Source organism: Chelmon rostratus, chromosome 6, assembly GCF_017976325.1.
Source record: "Chelmon rostratus isolate fCheRos1 chromosome 6, fCheRos1.pri, whole genome shotgun sequence".
Lineage (NCBI taxonomy): Eukaryota > Metazoa > Chordata > Actinopteri > Chaetodontiformes > Chaetodontidae > Chelmon > Chelmon rostratus.
The window spans coordinates 3806287-3823040 of NC_055663.1; the positions used below are offsets into that span (position 1 = coordinate 3806287).

The 16754-nt window shown below is 44.7% G+C and overlaps 1 protein-coding gene across 3 annotated transcripts in view; it reads right to left on the bottom strand.

The window, feature by feature from the left end:
- Positions 1 to 16754, bottom strand: part of tspan9a (tetraspanin 9a) — a 153488-nt gene that overhangs the window by 43609 nt on the left and 93125 nt on the right. The gene's annotated exons all lie outside the window — the stretch shown is intronic.

Below are 16754 nucleotides of genomic sequence, written 5' to 3' on the forward strand. Positions count from 1 at the left end.
TGAATATTAAAAATATGACACTAAATGAGGAAATGAAACCAGATATGCGAGGTACAAAGATGATTCAGGACAAATCTTTAATATTTCTGTCGTCCAGTTGAGGAATAACTGCATGGGAAAAGCACATCCATGAGGGCGTGCCTGTTATAATAAGAGGTATAAATCAGCACCCAAGAGGGACACATGTTTGGGGCTTTTTGTGAAAGCGTGGATGGTGGTAGCGCAAATTAATACGTTTTCTTTCCATTATGTGCAATCACTCAGCTCGAATCTGACTAACAAATGGGGGTGGAAGAAGTCACGCGGAGGTAATGATAATAATAATTGTAACCGATATGATGCCGGTGTTTGTCCATTTTCAAGCAGACGCTAATCCAGTCCAGGTTCTCTGTACTCCATCACTACGAGGTCGGCGGTGTTTAACCAATAATGTGGTGCACATCGGAGAGGAACACATAGATATACAACGCAGAGGGATGACTGGTGATACATGTGACCGAGAAAGAGGCCACTGTAAACATTGTTCCCCATTGGCTGCTCACGGAGCTCTTTCGCTTCCCCTCCACATTTATATTGTAAACACCAGCCTCTTCTCCATTCTACTCCTCCCTCCACTCTCTCCACACAGGGACAGCTCATCATCCAGCGCAGGACTCTCTGCTACAGTAGCTATCAGTTCTGGATACATGTCATATTCCATTCAGACGAGGAGTAAACCCAGGCTTCATGTGGCCCGGGTAAACAGCATCTGACATTTCTGGCTCAGTCGCCAATCAAAAGCAGACGGATGTCACGAGGCACTGCTCGCTACGCACAGTGCAGCGTTCTTAGAAACAGTTTTGTTTGGGCTGTAACTGATTGCGGTTCTGCATGCACACAGCTACGGCTGCGACTCATTCTCATTACGGATCTGCTGTCTTATTTTGCATGTATGGCATGCGTCTTAAGCAAAACGTGTGAGGTTTTTGCTTGAAAAATGATTACAAATGAATCAATTGTGAAAATAGTTTAATTTCCATCAGCTGTATTGATTAATCTACTAATCTTTGCAGCTCTACATAAAGCAATATTTTCATAAGAATCTAGAGCCATGCTAGCAGCTCTGAGGGACCGCACGTATGTACCAAATGTCGTGGCGATCCATTCAGCAGTTGCAGAGATATATCCGACGGGACCAAAGCCGAAGACGACCGGCGGTACGGCACACTGCCATTCAAACAGGAAACAGGATTTCCAAAATTAGTCCTCGTGCTGATTTAAATATGCAGCCTCTCGTGGTTTAATGCAATAATCTCAACTCTGATTTTTTTTTTTTTGCTTGATTAATTATGCAATTCTAATTGCATAACTGCTCTAACTCTAATTTACTGAGTTTTTAGATGAATGATAAAGAAGTCGAGAAAATATACCTGTGACACAAAATGCATGGAGAATATTTGCATTTAGATCGATGGTCTTAGTTCAAACATCTCTCTTAATTTGAATTAAGCTATTTGAATGTTGAATTACATTATCAGATGAGCTTTAACATAGGAGAAAAGAGGCTGTTTCCGCCTTCATTCAGCCTGTAGGCTATATAACACATGAGCGTGCCTTTTTGTGTATATACAGTACATGAGCATGTCAGTTGGTGTTTGTTTCAGTAGAGTGTAGCTCAGTCCTAAAATTTTCCCACCTATCGAGAGTCCAGCAGAGCCAGATGTGAAAACTTCCAAGGTACAGTCTGATCTCTCACCCGCAGAACATTGTTAAAAGACATCGCACTGCAAACAAAGCTGCACCGAGGAAGAACTGTGGTGGCGAGGAAGTGCTGATCAAGAGACTGCAGAGCTAACAAGAAGAGGAAGGAGGACGAACGCAGCACAAGCCACAGCACTAACACATATTTTGTTTTGTCTAATCCTTGGTGTTGGAGCAGAATGTCTACTGAGCAGAGAAAGTAAAGTGAAAAGTCCAAGAACAAAGCAGAGGTTCCCTGACAGCCAAGAACATAAAAAGATCTCATCTGCAGCCGCGGGCAGCAGTTAATTGAGGGAACAAATCTCTCTTTGCTGCAAACAAAACAAAATTCTCCACCTCAAATTGTTTATTTACGACTGCCTTGACCCCTCGCTCTTCATTTCCAGTGCAGCCTGCGGTGGGAAGAGTGCGCAGAGACGTGGAGAATCTCAGAAGATTTGGAGCTACTGCTGAGTCTTGTCCTGCTGCAGCACGAGGCCACCGGAGCTGATAACCTATGCTGCTGCACGCAGGGCGGCACAGAAAATATCAGCTTGCTCTTCATGCTATTAATACTCAACCACCAACCTGCACTCCAGCAGAATTTGACAGATTAAGAAATGATCTGCTTTGAGACCCGGCCACAAAGTGGCTTTCACAAGCTTTAAAATCTTCAGCAAAGCTTAACCTTTACTGGAAACCATAGTATAACAGTGTTGATTAGTATAGATGTTCTCATTAAGACGTGACATTTTAAGAGAGTTTTCACCTCTAGAGTTCCTCTTTGCTAGATGATCAGAATGAAAAAGTTTGGTGAAAAAATGCAAAACTCTGCCTAATGGTTGGAAAGTGGTCGGATGAGACTGGCAGAGTGAAATCATATTAAAATGGTGTGAAGTCTTTGGAAAGTGCAAATACAGTGAAGGTGCACAGTTCATCTTAATTATATTCGGAGTTGTTCGTTGCTGAGACTCACTTTTATCTGTGCTTTGTTGCACTTACTACACCAAGCCAACGTGAAAGAAGGAAACAGTCAAAAGTCCTTTGAAAGTCGATGAAAACACTCAACTCTCAGGGGGAGCCTGGAGAGACTGAGCCAGACTGCTTTCCCTCATAAATCAAAGCCCATCGTAGACATCCACCAGCCACTGTTGCAACAGGTGTCTCGCTCCTCCCTCCTTGCTCCTCCCTTTCTTCTGCTTTAGCATGCAAATAGTCCTCCTCGGAGCGGGCTTGTTTACCGAGGAACGTCTCGAGATGGCACGCGCATTTAAACAGGCGCTGTGCAGGGTGTCTCTCATGTAGGCCGCCCCCGGATGGATCCAGAAACAATGAGCGTTTGGAGAGCGCTCCTTGCCGAGAGGCAGCAGCAATAAACATTCAGCTCCATCTTAACACTCGTCCCCTGCAGTTGCCGAAGTGACAGGGACATTTTCAAGACAAAGACTATCTGTCTGTCCACCTGTCCAACCACGGTAACGACATCAGAGGTGTCAGCTCAGGTAATTTGCTCCGTGGCTCCCTGCTGTCTTGACACGCATGCCCGTCTCCTGCGTGCTCTGTCCTCTGATTGTCCTCAAACCAGGGACTTTGAGCTGGATAATGGTCGGAGTGACAAGTCTGCTGTACTCCACGCGTACCACACAGGTGACGCGGCGACAGAGCCCTGTCGTATTGTCACTGTGTCACCACAGGACGGCTGCCAGCAGATAGCGGGCCTATCTCGTTTAGACAGGAACAAATGAGGCAGAAGATAGAGCTAAAGCTGATCCCTGCCATCAGGACTTATCGCCGTGTCCAGAGGCCATTTCAAACTGAGGCCTGCTGATTATACTAGCCGCTTCTGTCTTCTGTGGCAATATTTGTGCCTCATGTGTAAATGATGAAATGTTTACTTTCAGCACTTACACACACACACACATATATATATATGAAAAGTAATGTGTAAATAGAAATTTGTATATCTATACATATTACATATATATATTATATATATTTCTTGTGTTCAGCTAAGCAAATGTGAGCAAATTCTCACATTCTACTTCATTTGTGTTTGACACAGCATCCCAAGTTTTGTGGAATCAGGGTTATGCTATAAAAAGTTTAGACTCTGGTTTCCATTTCTATGAGATAATGGAGAACATGAGGAGAGGGTATTATTAGTGCAGTTGCTGATGGGGGCCATTTGTTCCTTTTGAGCTGCTTGAGTTACCCCCTGTGTGCACTGCAAGGCCTGCGTGTGATTGGGTATCTGCAGTATAATGAGTTAGTGTTTGTGACATGGAAAAGGCTGGCTGGGGAGTGTGATTGATGCCACAACCCAGGTTCTCTATTGTGCTTCAACTGGTCTTGCGGGAACAGGGAGACCTCCTGGGTAATCAACATGACAAGGGGACAGAATAAGATGAGGGCCTTCTGATTGATAGATCTGACAAAGTTCATCATTGATCTCTAATAGGCAAATGAATTGACAAATAACCCATATGCATTCAATCTTAAAACTCTGTAATCTCACTTTACCTTGATTCATCTTCCATTACCTCGCATTCCCTTGTCTGTTGGTTGATGACATGACCTGATTTTTCTAAACAATGTGACATTAATTTGCTTGAAGGGCCCCCTCAGTCCCTATCAGCTCTAATGGCATAGTGCTTGGAGCAGTTCCTAAAAGAAAAGCCAGATGCCATCTTAAGCTAACTGGAGGGTGACAGGAAATGAATTAGTTACTGAGACAGAAAAGAGCAACTCAATAAAGGATGAATTTCCTTGAAAGATGGTGGCAAGATGCCATGTTAATAAAAAATGCAAAATCATAACAAGTGGTATACGCAGATTAGAACATGTTTAACTGCCTGAACCCATTTTTCAGGACTCAGAACGCCCGGTTTATCTGTGCTGCTGCTTACCGGAACAAGCCAAGGTCCATTTCTCTATGTCTCTGAGCTGCGACTGCTCAAAGTCACTTTTGTTTGGTATGCTGCACCGACAATCACGCACGAAAGAGAACAATGGGAGATTAGCATGCCTGGACGTGATGTATAATCAGAACGGCTACAATAAATGGTCAGATGCACAGTCAGCGAGGCTGATCAGCGAGATATGAAGGTGACTGACAGCATTAAAGCAAAAACATTAAACGGGGCCTTATTTTCATGTTGGGAAGCACAAACAGCAAATGCAGCATTTACATGCACATGAATTCAAAGCCACGGGTATGAATATACATGCGCTTCACTGTCCTGACCTTGACTACCTCCTTAGTATACTGGAAGTCAAGTGAATGCATTATGCAGACACACAGAAATGTTGACTGCAAACTGCAGGCAGCTCTGCACTTCCCCTCTCCTGCAGTGCCTCCACGCTCACCATTTTTGCTGTGAATCTCTGTGGACACACCAGCCCGCATCTGTGATGGACTCCTGTATAATGAAGATCTGGATCCCTGCAGCCGCACTCTCCGTCTCCCTGTAACCGGCGCTGACGCAGAGTGAAACTGTGTCAAAGCATATTGATGTTTTGTTTTTCATCGCCACCAGAGCACATCCTCTGCAAATAAATGTGCCTTTGAATGAAGTTATTCTTGTCTCACCAATGAAAATGGAAACTGCTGATCACAAAGGAACTTCATGGGCGATAAAGCTGACCGCCCACCACAGTTAATATGAAAAACAGCCAGAATCCTCAGCCAGAGTGCGTTCTAAGGCGATATTGGATCTGCTGCTAAACCGGGCTAATAAAGCCATTCTGGTGTAGGCCAGCGTGAAATACGATTGCTTTTGAGGACGATTCCTCACTGTAATCACAGCCGGGGCCCTCTTGTGACTCATCCACATTACAACTTTGCTTACTTCGATCTTAAAAATGAAAGAGATGGAGTCTGAGAAATGGTTGAGTTGGCATATTTGTCCAAAATGTCTTCGTTCGTTACTTAATTTTCACCTATGACAGGTGTAATCATAGAGAAGACTCATGGACGCTGTCGGACAATTTCGGATAAAAAATGTCAGGACTACAGAGAAGCCCTTCATCTCTCTAATAGACTCTGAGAGAATTAAAGACAGAGTGAGAACATACTGCAAGACAGTATTTTTTCCTCTTACATCTCTTTTGCAAGGTAAGCACTTCAATGAAAAATGAATTGCAGTGTGTGTGTGTGTGTGTGTGTATGTGTGTGTGTGGGGGGGAGGGGCTTTTGAAGATGGGAGAATGCTTTCCAGCTAAAGCATACAGGAATGTGCTTTTATGTGCCAATTACTGGGCTCTCAGTAATATCGACAAAGGCCAGCAGACAGACATGTCAGCCTTCACATGTGAGTCAAGGGCTGCCGCCGTCACACAGGAGACTCCTGCTCACATACAATGCAGGTTTGCTGCATCCTGCGCAGCCATACATTATACACAGCTACAGGATGTATAAGGACATTGAATACACATGTGTTTAGTGGAGAACGTTTAGAAAGCCCAGTCTGGCTGGCTCAACATGAATTATCTATGCACACATGTACACAGACAGTCTGATACATAATGAATGAATAAATGAAGGATGCCCATTCATCCCTGTCATGAAGTCCAGTCGTTCAATGGCTAATGACTCACGGCATTACAGAAATTTAAAGCCCATGTGCTTTACATGAATAATGTAGAAAATGAATCTAAACTCTGCTGTATGTTCTTAGCACAGCTAATCAGGCGGGGGAGTTCAAAGCCGTCCAAAGGAAAAAGCAACTTACTCATTCCTCGAGACTTTAATTCTACTGTTTGACTGCTTCTCTCTAGATGCACCTGTGCTCACTTTTCATCTGCTCATCAAATGCTTATTTATATCCATTTTCCAAAAACCCATTAAGTGAATATTCCTGCAGCTGTAGAATACGGCCACTGGGTATTTCACAGGTGCCAATTACTCCAGAAGTGATACACAGGTTGTTAGAGTAACTGCACACAGGCTGAGTATCCTGTTAGTGTTGACCGACAGCAGCAGCAGCATTCTCGGTCCACGCTGTATGAAGTAGAGTTCAGCAACCAGACATGAACATGACAGTTCATGTGTTGAGTACAGGCCCCCTTGGCTTTTTTTATGTTAACGTACACACCAGGCTCAGGGATAAAGTAAATGTCTAGCAGTCTCTAATGGATAAAATAAAGAAAAAAATGGCAAACGTGGAGCTTCCTCTGTAAATTGGGAGGGCATGGTGGTAACATCTGGCCCTTGTGACAACAGCTAAAACCCTCCAGCCTTCCTCTCCAGCTCTTAAAGAGCATTGTGATTACCCTGTGCAAAGGTCTGTTCTGGATTAAAGCTCTTTGGACAGGTTCATCTGGCCAACATTAGGAAAAGGATAAGTTGATCTAACTGGTGAGGCAGATTCTTCTTGGGTCCTGTGCAAAGCTCTAGAATGAAGGATAGATGTAGCTGTGGCCACAACCTACAACATGTTGCATATGATCATATCCATGTGATGCTGCATGTGGTCAGAGGTGCAACTGCTCCTTAGAGATCAGTCCCACAGTGATCTGTCTTCATGAAAGATTCAGTTTCTCTTTAATCAGGTGGTGCACATTCGCCTGATGAAAACACATCATTAATGGTGTGCGGCAAATGATGGGCTAATAAGTGGCAATTCATCAAACAGACATGTCACCTAGCTGAAAAAGAAGTCAGGTAAACACAGCTATAAATCCATGCTATTCTCCAGTTTGTTGTTTTGCTAAGATGAAATAGACCAAATGATTTTCACGTTTCTCCCCAAGAGGGAAATAAATGTGACACGATGTGGATGCCGGGGAGAGGGAGAGAGGGGGATCGGGGAGTGACAGTGACTCACCTCTCTGGGAGCTGTCATCAAATATCAATGTGTTCACCTCTCTTGCTCTTGGGTAGAGGTCCCTCCCCTCCCTGCCTGCCTTCATGCTTCGCTTCTTCCCACCCAGGAAAAGGACAGCATTTTGGGTCTGCCACTCTGTCCTCTCAGAAGGGGACTGGGGAGAAAAATCTGGCCAGCCCCATCTGTTCCAGTTCACTTGTGAACTGTGCTCAAGAAAAGCACCATGCAACCACTACGAACTCAAAAACGCTGCCATGATGGAGATCTACCATAACGACAGGCCAACCCTGAAAAACAGAAATGTGTGTGAAATGGAAGGGGCATTAATGGGCTGACCCCAAACACGCTGCTGTGTCCTTTGCTGAAATTATCAGCGGACAAAACACAGGGACGAGGATTTGTCTAACCGCACAGCACTGATGAGCGCATACACAGGCAGAAGGTGTATGTTAATAATTACTCCGGCTCACTATGGATGAATGAGATCATTCACTGGGGGTGGCGATGACCCCATAATCGACTTCTCAAATTAGAGCCCTTTCCTCGGTCTGCCCATAACGGGCTCCACTCTGACTCACTCTTTTGTATTCTGCCGCCATCCCAAGTCACCCATTACTGAAGCCTGGGTGGCTTAATAAGAGAAAAGGAGACATCTGTGCAGAAAAAAATCACTACTGACAGCAGACGACACACATCACGAGAGAGGAGGGTCTTTAATTAAGAATTAAATACAATAGCAAATGAGCTAAACTGTGAACATATACAGTTATACACATATAGAAGAATCTTTGGTTTAGTTATAGCATATCAAAATCAGATAATACATTCATTTGTTTGAGGTAGCTGAATTGGATGAGGTAAAGGTTAATGGATGTGGGCTCAAGGCAAGTAATTGTTTTTTTTTCTTTGCTGCATTATTTAAAAGACTCATATTCTGTGACAGAGGGAATGTACAACACAGATGTGAACACCTTTAACCTGATCATTCATCATTTATAGTGAATACCCGCAATCACTGACAACTTCAACGTTTGCCTCTCGCATTTCTCCCATGCAATTCACTGTCAGAACCTCTCTAAAAAGCAAGATCTGAGACATCCTTCTGTGCCCCAGATAGGATACCAAAGTGATGGAACGAGGCTGGTTTTACATGCTTCCTCTTTACATAAGACGCTGCACGCTGCAGGCAAGCAGACTGCTTCAGATTTCTGATTTTCAGGACACATAACATCCTGATATCTTCAGAAACAGAACAGATACACGAAGCAAATGCTCTTTCATGTCTGGCAGTAAGACTGGCAATTGCAAATTGGTGTTGGATAAACAAGCAGAAGCATTCGCTTTCGTCGAGCGATAAGACTCGGGCAAAGTCAAGGGGACAGTTTAAGACGTGGCTGTGATAAGGAATAGACTGAATCTGCATGCACGGAGGACGGTAACAACCCCTATTAGGTTTACACAGTGTGTCTGTCAGCCACTCACTTACTGTATCTTGCTACTGTAGCGGTGAAGGATCTTGACTAGTTACTGCATCTTCCTCTTCAGGGAGAATATCGGAGTCGGTTGTGAGCGCACCTCATGCACATCAAATAAGAGCTGAGAGCTGAAATTGGATCAGACATAACGAGAGCACCGCAACAACCTGCTCTGATGAAAATCTGGGTTTCGCTCTGAAAACAACAAGGTAGGCATCCATTTCAAATCACAACAAACAGCCTAATACATCGGCTGATGGTCTGAATGGTACAGTGGATTGCATAGAGTGTGCGAAATCGGCCCATTAAAAAATAACAATAAAAACACGCCAGGCACTCACGGATGATCATGCAGTTGGTGCATGTGTTCATGCGTTTCCATCTAGAAAACTACAATATGTTGCATTTTCTGGCTGAGTTATAACGCGGCAGCAATCTGTGGCAGCTCAGCTGAATAAATCAATATAAGCTCTAATGTTTAAAGCATAAATCTGTGTCTCATTTGTCATGGCTAACAACGTGGACGAGTGCGCGCCTCATTGCACGCCGGAGCCCTGCTGGAGAGGTGTCCTGGGCTCATTATCATTCAAGCAGTGAATGCCTGAGTCCCTGACCCAAATTCAAGATGACACATGTAAAATACATGGATTCAAAGTCAATCTGCTGCTCATATCTGTAAAGTATTGTGGTGCGGCTGCCCGCTGCGTCCTGGGTCTCTGAATGTTGTTTGGAAAGGGAAAAGAGACGCGTGATGAGAGAGATGTGGAAACAAGCTCTCGAGGATGCTGTGTGGGTTGTTTGAGTGGGTTCATGGTGAGAAAAGAATCAGGCCCAATTCAATCAATTGAGGTAACTGCCCTGGGGAAATAGGTCTTTGAGTCAGTCATCGATGCATCCTCGGCCTACAGCTGATCACCTCTGGAGAGTTTAGGGAGCTGGACGCAGGACACAGAAGCTTGTCTTCTGAGGGACATTTGGTACTTCCAGGAAGCAGCCTTTCCACATGACTGTTTCACCAGGAAATCATAGCCTGCTCACTGCTAAAACAACTATTTAAAACACGGCCTGTGCACAGCTAGGGATGTGCAGTTAGTTCATATATACATCTCATATACTGTTAATTAAACATGAGGAGGGTAATCTAAAAGGAATTTCATCTGCTCTCTGAAGACGAGGAAAATGATATTCTCTAAGCCTCCTCAGCAGAGCTGGAGGTGGAGACTGAACGGGAAACATTGATTTCACTGTAATTTGCCTTCAGGTGTCAGAAAAAATGCTGAGTAGTTGAACTAGCGAGCTAACATTCCACATTAATTCACAGCTTAGGTGCAGATTAGCATTGATTGGTCTTCCTGAGGTGAAAAGAGAATGTGAGCAGAGATAGCGGTTTTGTAGTCCGTCCTGCAGCACAGGGACACTCATACCGTAGCACTGATGCATTTTTCATCTGTGACGTTGCCAGCTCTAACATGTTTTGCTGCACCAATATTGAATAAAACATTTTGCGTACCACAAACTGCAATAAAGGGAATTTCTGCAGCGCTGGAAAAGGCTAACAAAGCAGTATTAAGGTAACGTACTGTACATCCAGAGACATTTGTCATAGACAGAGCCTGCAACAGCACTTCAAAAGCTTGACCAAATCACAGCTCACTGTGTCTGTTATTGACTTGCAGCCACTGAATCCCTACACATCCACAGGCCTTACAAATATACATATTAAGGGAAATGTTCAAAGGCAGCTGAAAAGCTATTATAATTGCATTCATTTTCTAACAAGGATTTAGCCTGACTACTGGATGTTTCAACAACATCATAGAGAACAATCTGCCAAAAACTCCATTAGGAAATGTGAAATCATGCTCACCTGTGAGGCTGCACGGAAAAAAACACGTTGTTCGTATGTACTGAACAGTTTGTACTGTGGGGAGGATTTTTTTTTAACAATAACCCAAAAACATGACCTATGAGGATATTTTTACCTTCAGTTCAGCAATATAAACACATTATTGACCACACATCACTGATGCTGCCTTCCCTACCGCCTGAGGTGCACGCCGTGGCACATAGTCATTACAAAAGATCCTGCTTATGTGTGCAGAACTAATGACACTCATCTTTTTCTATCGTTCTCCCATTCTCTCTCCTCTGAACTGGTCTATATTTAGAAATGCAAGATCTCTGTGTTTTTGTGCGCGGGAGCAAAGAAAAGAGGGTAAATCTTAGGGTTGATGTACGGTGTAGTCATTTCTGATGGGACAATTAAGCTTTCAGATGTGACAAGCAGTAGATGCGGGCATCCCTGTGCTCTATCTGCGCTTGCTGCATCTAGGAGAGGGACACGGCTGTCTTATGTGAATGAATGAATGGCATGCACCGAAGGTTTTCTATGTAGTGGAATTCCTGTAGCTTCTGTGATTTCATCTGTTCTCAAGGGTGTTCACCTGTCACTACACATCACTGCCAAACAGCTGATACAGTAGCAACTGGGCTAACCCTGTTCCGTTATGCTAACTTAGCAGCAGAATTTTCCAAAGGGATTTATATGGCAAGTGATAGCTCACACTTGTAGTTTTTGTATGATCGGGAAGGATTATTCAGTCTACACCTCAGTAAATTATTAACTCACTGAAATGAAACCTGGCAGTTTTCAGCATCTCCTGCATGTCATGAGCAACGTTTCACAAAATCAAACAACAGCTCGTCAAGTCAGCCCACTCCATTCAAAGAGTGACGAGCGAGGGGGTGGGAGACCATCTACCTACTGCGCCCGAGCGAGAAATGCACCTTCAATTCTCCTGCTCTATTGCCTCGACCCCCTAGAGTGAAACACAGCAGCCCAGTATCCCAGTTGATCTGCAACATGAGCTAATGAGCTCAGCGGCGCCGCAGAACACGGCGAGGAAATCGAAGCAGCCAGAGAGAGAGATGTGTAAATTAGAGCAATGTCCCCAGACGATCCGCCGGACAAAGGCATACAGAGATATTTACCAAGCAGGTTAGCCAATCGAAATCAAGGCCCAGTGATCTATGGGGAATGCTAATTACAAGGCTTCAGATTAATAAAGTGCATATGAATATAGTGATCTCCTCCATATAAATGTTGCAGAAGCATTAAAAGACCAGCTCTCAGGCAACACTGTCTGGCTCCAACACATTAAATGAAATTTGAGCATGTTATACAGCATAAATGCATCATGTGGTTGATTGTGAAGACGTGTCATCTGTGACTGGTTGTATTGACCACTGAATAAATCCGCAGCCTATCCTATCACGGCTGGAGGCGTAAAATTTAGGCGGACAGAGCGGCTGAGAGTTGATGCTCCATTCAAAGCCAATTCAGGAGGCAGCCGTTTGCAGTGCAATGATGGAATCAAATGCAGGTGACGGCGCAGCACATACAGCTTGTTTCATCATCACGCTCGACCCTCATCCATTTTCCCGTGCCCCACTCCTTGTTTCACCTGCCGCTGACTGATGGAGTTCAGCTGTGCCTCTCTTGAAAAAAGAGGGAGAGGAAAAAGAAAAGTTTGCTACAACACACGCTCTCCTGAGCCACAAAAGACGACTGGACTTTTCATGCGTCGCTACGGAGAATGAAAAACAGGCAAATTGCTTCGGCACCTTAGATGGAGATCCCGGAGGGAAACGGACAACCTGTGTGAAGTGCTTTATGGAATTCCACTCAGCCCTACGCGGACGTTCACACACACTTCTTACAAACCACCTTGAGTGTGTCAATAGCCGCAGCCTTTGTAGCATCAGAGCGCGGGTACATTTGAAACCTTAAATGTCAAATTCAGTGATTAAATCGATAGGGAAACTAATCTTCTGTTGCCTTGGACCAAATGGTTTATAAATCCTGCAGCAATCCCCTAAGTAAGCACAGGAATACATGAATGCTAAACACATTTAGTTTTCTCTCCTCTAACAAAGCAGCGGCTTTGATACCACCACCCCTCTTGTACTTGTAGGACAAGACTGCTGAGCTGACACTTTTCTTTTAAATATGAATATCAAATGAGGCTTTAGCTTTTGATTTGGCATGATAATGGTACAGCTGGGATGGGCCCATTTAGCTACTGTATCCCTAACAAAGGAAATAAGCTTGTGTGTGATGTTGCTTGTGATTTGGCATCCTCGTGTGTTTTCATTAGTGCGTAAATCTCTTTACTTTTCAAAGGTGTTTACTGTCACCGGACAAGAAAAATGAGTTCAACAGTGGACAATAAATTGAATCTTGAATGAAAGAGATGAACAGAAGAGGCAGTGTCAGAGGCTGGAATCCTTGCTCCCAGCAAGAACACCACCACTGATATGCTGACACCAATGGGACTTAACACCAATCACCCCATCAGGCTGGTCAAACAGCCACCATGAGAGACCACCCCTCCCTGCTAAACCACAGATTGTCACAGCACAAAGGCCATTTGCTTGGATGATTGTTGGCTTTAGCGTGGGGCTGTCCGAAGGAGCCGTACTCTCAATCCTAACAGCACCACCCAATACTGCTCTAATCTGCCCGAAACTCCCCCTACAGCTCAGACTCCTCTAATCCCTCATAAGAAAGAGGAGCCAGATGGTCACGAACAACTGCTGGGGGGCCTGAGGATGAGCGCATGTATGGAGATGCCTGGAGTGCCACTCCATGTTTACCTTGTGCTTAGCGTTACCGCTGTAAGCCCCGTGGAGCGGATGGTGTGTGGGTGGTAAGAGTACTTTCAAGGATGGCTGAGTGTTTGTGTGTGCTGTGTGCTCGTGCATGTGAGCACAATCAGAAAGGAGAGACCCCTGCCGCACCTGGTGTCGGGTTGCTGCAGTGCACCACTCCCCCTTCAGTCCTGAGATTTGATGTCAGAGCTTCACAGGAAAAGCTCCCGACCAGCTGCAGTAACCTTGCGATTCCTGGAGTGTCAGAGGTAGAGCAGCGCTGTCCCAGGGGTGTCAGGATACAGTGTGCCTCTCACCCTCCCTGCCGATATTTCAGAGTGCTCAGGCAACTCCTCTCGACCCCTCAATGGCGAGTGAACCCTTCATTCCCAGCTCCACTAACCTTCAACTGGAAGGTTCCCCGCTGCCCCAGAATCCAGAGCGCCAGTCAGCCAGCCGCCGCCGAGCCTCGAGCTGTCACGCGGTGATCGACAGACCCACCAGACACATGCTGCATCCTAACCCCCACATCACCCTACTCCCTTCCCATGTGGCACTGATTAAACTGTCATTAAGATGATCCAGTGCTGGGAAGAAAACAAGAGTGTCAACCTGCAGGAATCGAGGGGAATATGCATGGCGGGTGTTCATTAAGCGAACACTACCAGGGTAAAAAATCAATTATTACACAGCAGGGGATGGGCCATACTGGGGAAAGTCTATAGCCACTTAAGGTCCTTATGCCCTGACACACACACACACACACACACACACACACACACACACACACACACACACTCATATACGTTCACACACATGAAGACAGAGCTTCTGCACACTCTCTGGATGGCTGTAAAGCATTTCCGTGGAGGCCAGCAGGCTAGGCTCCACATGAGTCGGAGTCCACCAGCCTTGAAATCCAAAGCCTCTTTTCCACCTCCCTATTAGTGGTGTGCAGCAGCCGGTTATTAGTGGTGGGTTTTGCCACTGAAAAGGGTTAAGCACAAATTGAGCTGGAAAGAACCTGGGAAGTAAACGACTTCCCACAAATCCCCTGAGACGGCCCTTCAAGTAGATAGCAGATAATAATGCCCTTATGACCTCTGACAAAAGTTGACCTATAACAGTGGACTGAGGCAGCTTCTGTTCAGCTGATTGGGTCACTTTGTTATTGTTGAGACTAATACAGCCTTGATCTATGACATTACACTCAGCTCAAAGAATAACGAGGAGTTGTCTTTATTTAATTGATGACGTAATCGCTATTAGGAATTTGATTGATCAAGTGTTTGTTCAGGTGTTTCAGTGGCTGGACTGTGACAGCAGAGCACATGTGGCTTCCAGCTCACACAGGTGATGTGTTGGAGGTGTGATGATGTGGCTAGAAGAGAAGATGATGTCGGGGATGGCTGCATACTCTCCAGTTCCTCCTGTCTACATTACAGTTTAATTCATTCCATCACTACTGTACACCAGTCTAGCCCAGCTTAATATCTATATTGTTTTTTTTTTGTGTGTAACTTCTGCATTATTTACGTCTCCGACTCTATTCTCTTTATTTACTTCTCATTTCACTAGTGTGATTTATTTTGTTTATATTGTAGGAGCAGTGTTAGAGGGAGCCGATGAATCTTATTACTAGTGACTGCTTCACTGTGATAGTTGTGCATATGACAAATAAAGAAGTTAATGTATTGCTTAAAATTTCCATCCCCATTTCAAACAAGGCCCAAGGCCACTAAGACGTACAGTACTGACTGAGTTCACATCAAGCTAAGCAAATGTCTGAATTAATGACTCTGACATTAGCTAAGCTTGTCTGACTCGTTCATTCCCTTAAACAAACATTTACATCAAGGCCAGGCTCTCTGAAGGGCCCCTGAGCCATTTACACTTCCACGTCAATCACTCCTGTAATGGTAATGATATGAGAATGATATGGAGATATTGCCCTGAAGCAGCAGAGAGGTCCACATCTTCGAGCCAGAACTTGGCCTCTAGCGGCCTTGTTCCTTTTAGTATATGGAGCGGACAATGGGATGGATCTCAGTTTCTGTGGTGCATGTGTACGTGTGCGCGTTTTCAATGCTGGCCTGTTCACAGCTGGGCTCAAGCTAATGCCCACTCTGTTGGCTCCAACGTGCCCCAGTTAGCAGGGCTCAGTACCCAGTGACATGGTGGGCTGGGGTTGGTAGAGTCCCCAGTGTTGGGATGTTTTTACGCTTCATGCTTCGCTGCATCCGTACAAAAGACTTGGCCTCATAACCCATAAGCCCTCTAATCCATTCTGTAAACATTCAAGGGATGCCCACTTTTACAACAAATGCCCGTGCATGGGTACACAGCAGAGACTGCCACACGCTGGCCAGGTTTGTCCCAGATCTATTTGTGAGTAAATTTGGCATGGACAGCACTATTATATTATGATCCTTTTTTTTTCCTATCATCACTGTAATTACTACAAACATGGGTGATTACAATCTTTTTTAATTACACAGATTGAGCCAAATGTCCTGGTGCAGCAATTCCGAACTTAACCTATAATTTTCTCCATTATTGATTGCAGCTTTATCCAAGACATCTCATTAAAAGAGCCAATAATAATGCAGCACATAAATCAGATCATCTCTCCTAGAATCACTGAAAACCATCTGACCATCTCAGCTCACATCTCCTTGATGCACATTGTGTTGCTCATCAATCAGCTGCACCGTGGAGACATGCAGTCTTTCACTTGTTCGCCAAAAGCAACACTTTAACTCCGCGTTCACTGTAAATCATATAACCATCTGAATGAGTCACCCAAGTGAACCCATGTCCTCCTCACCACCACAAGGAAGAAGACCTGGTGCAATGCCACTGATTCTGTCATGACATCCAAGAATAGCAACATGCACAGAGAGGAACATGCATAAACAGCCTGACGTAATAATTAGAAATGCATTATTGCACTGACAAGCAGCACTCTGCCATAATGTTTCCTGATTAATATTTTACAAACTTATCACACACTGAGCCTTCATATTCGTTACCACAGATATGGATAAAGAGTAACGCTGGGCTGCTGAAGCCAGTTTGACTCCGT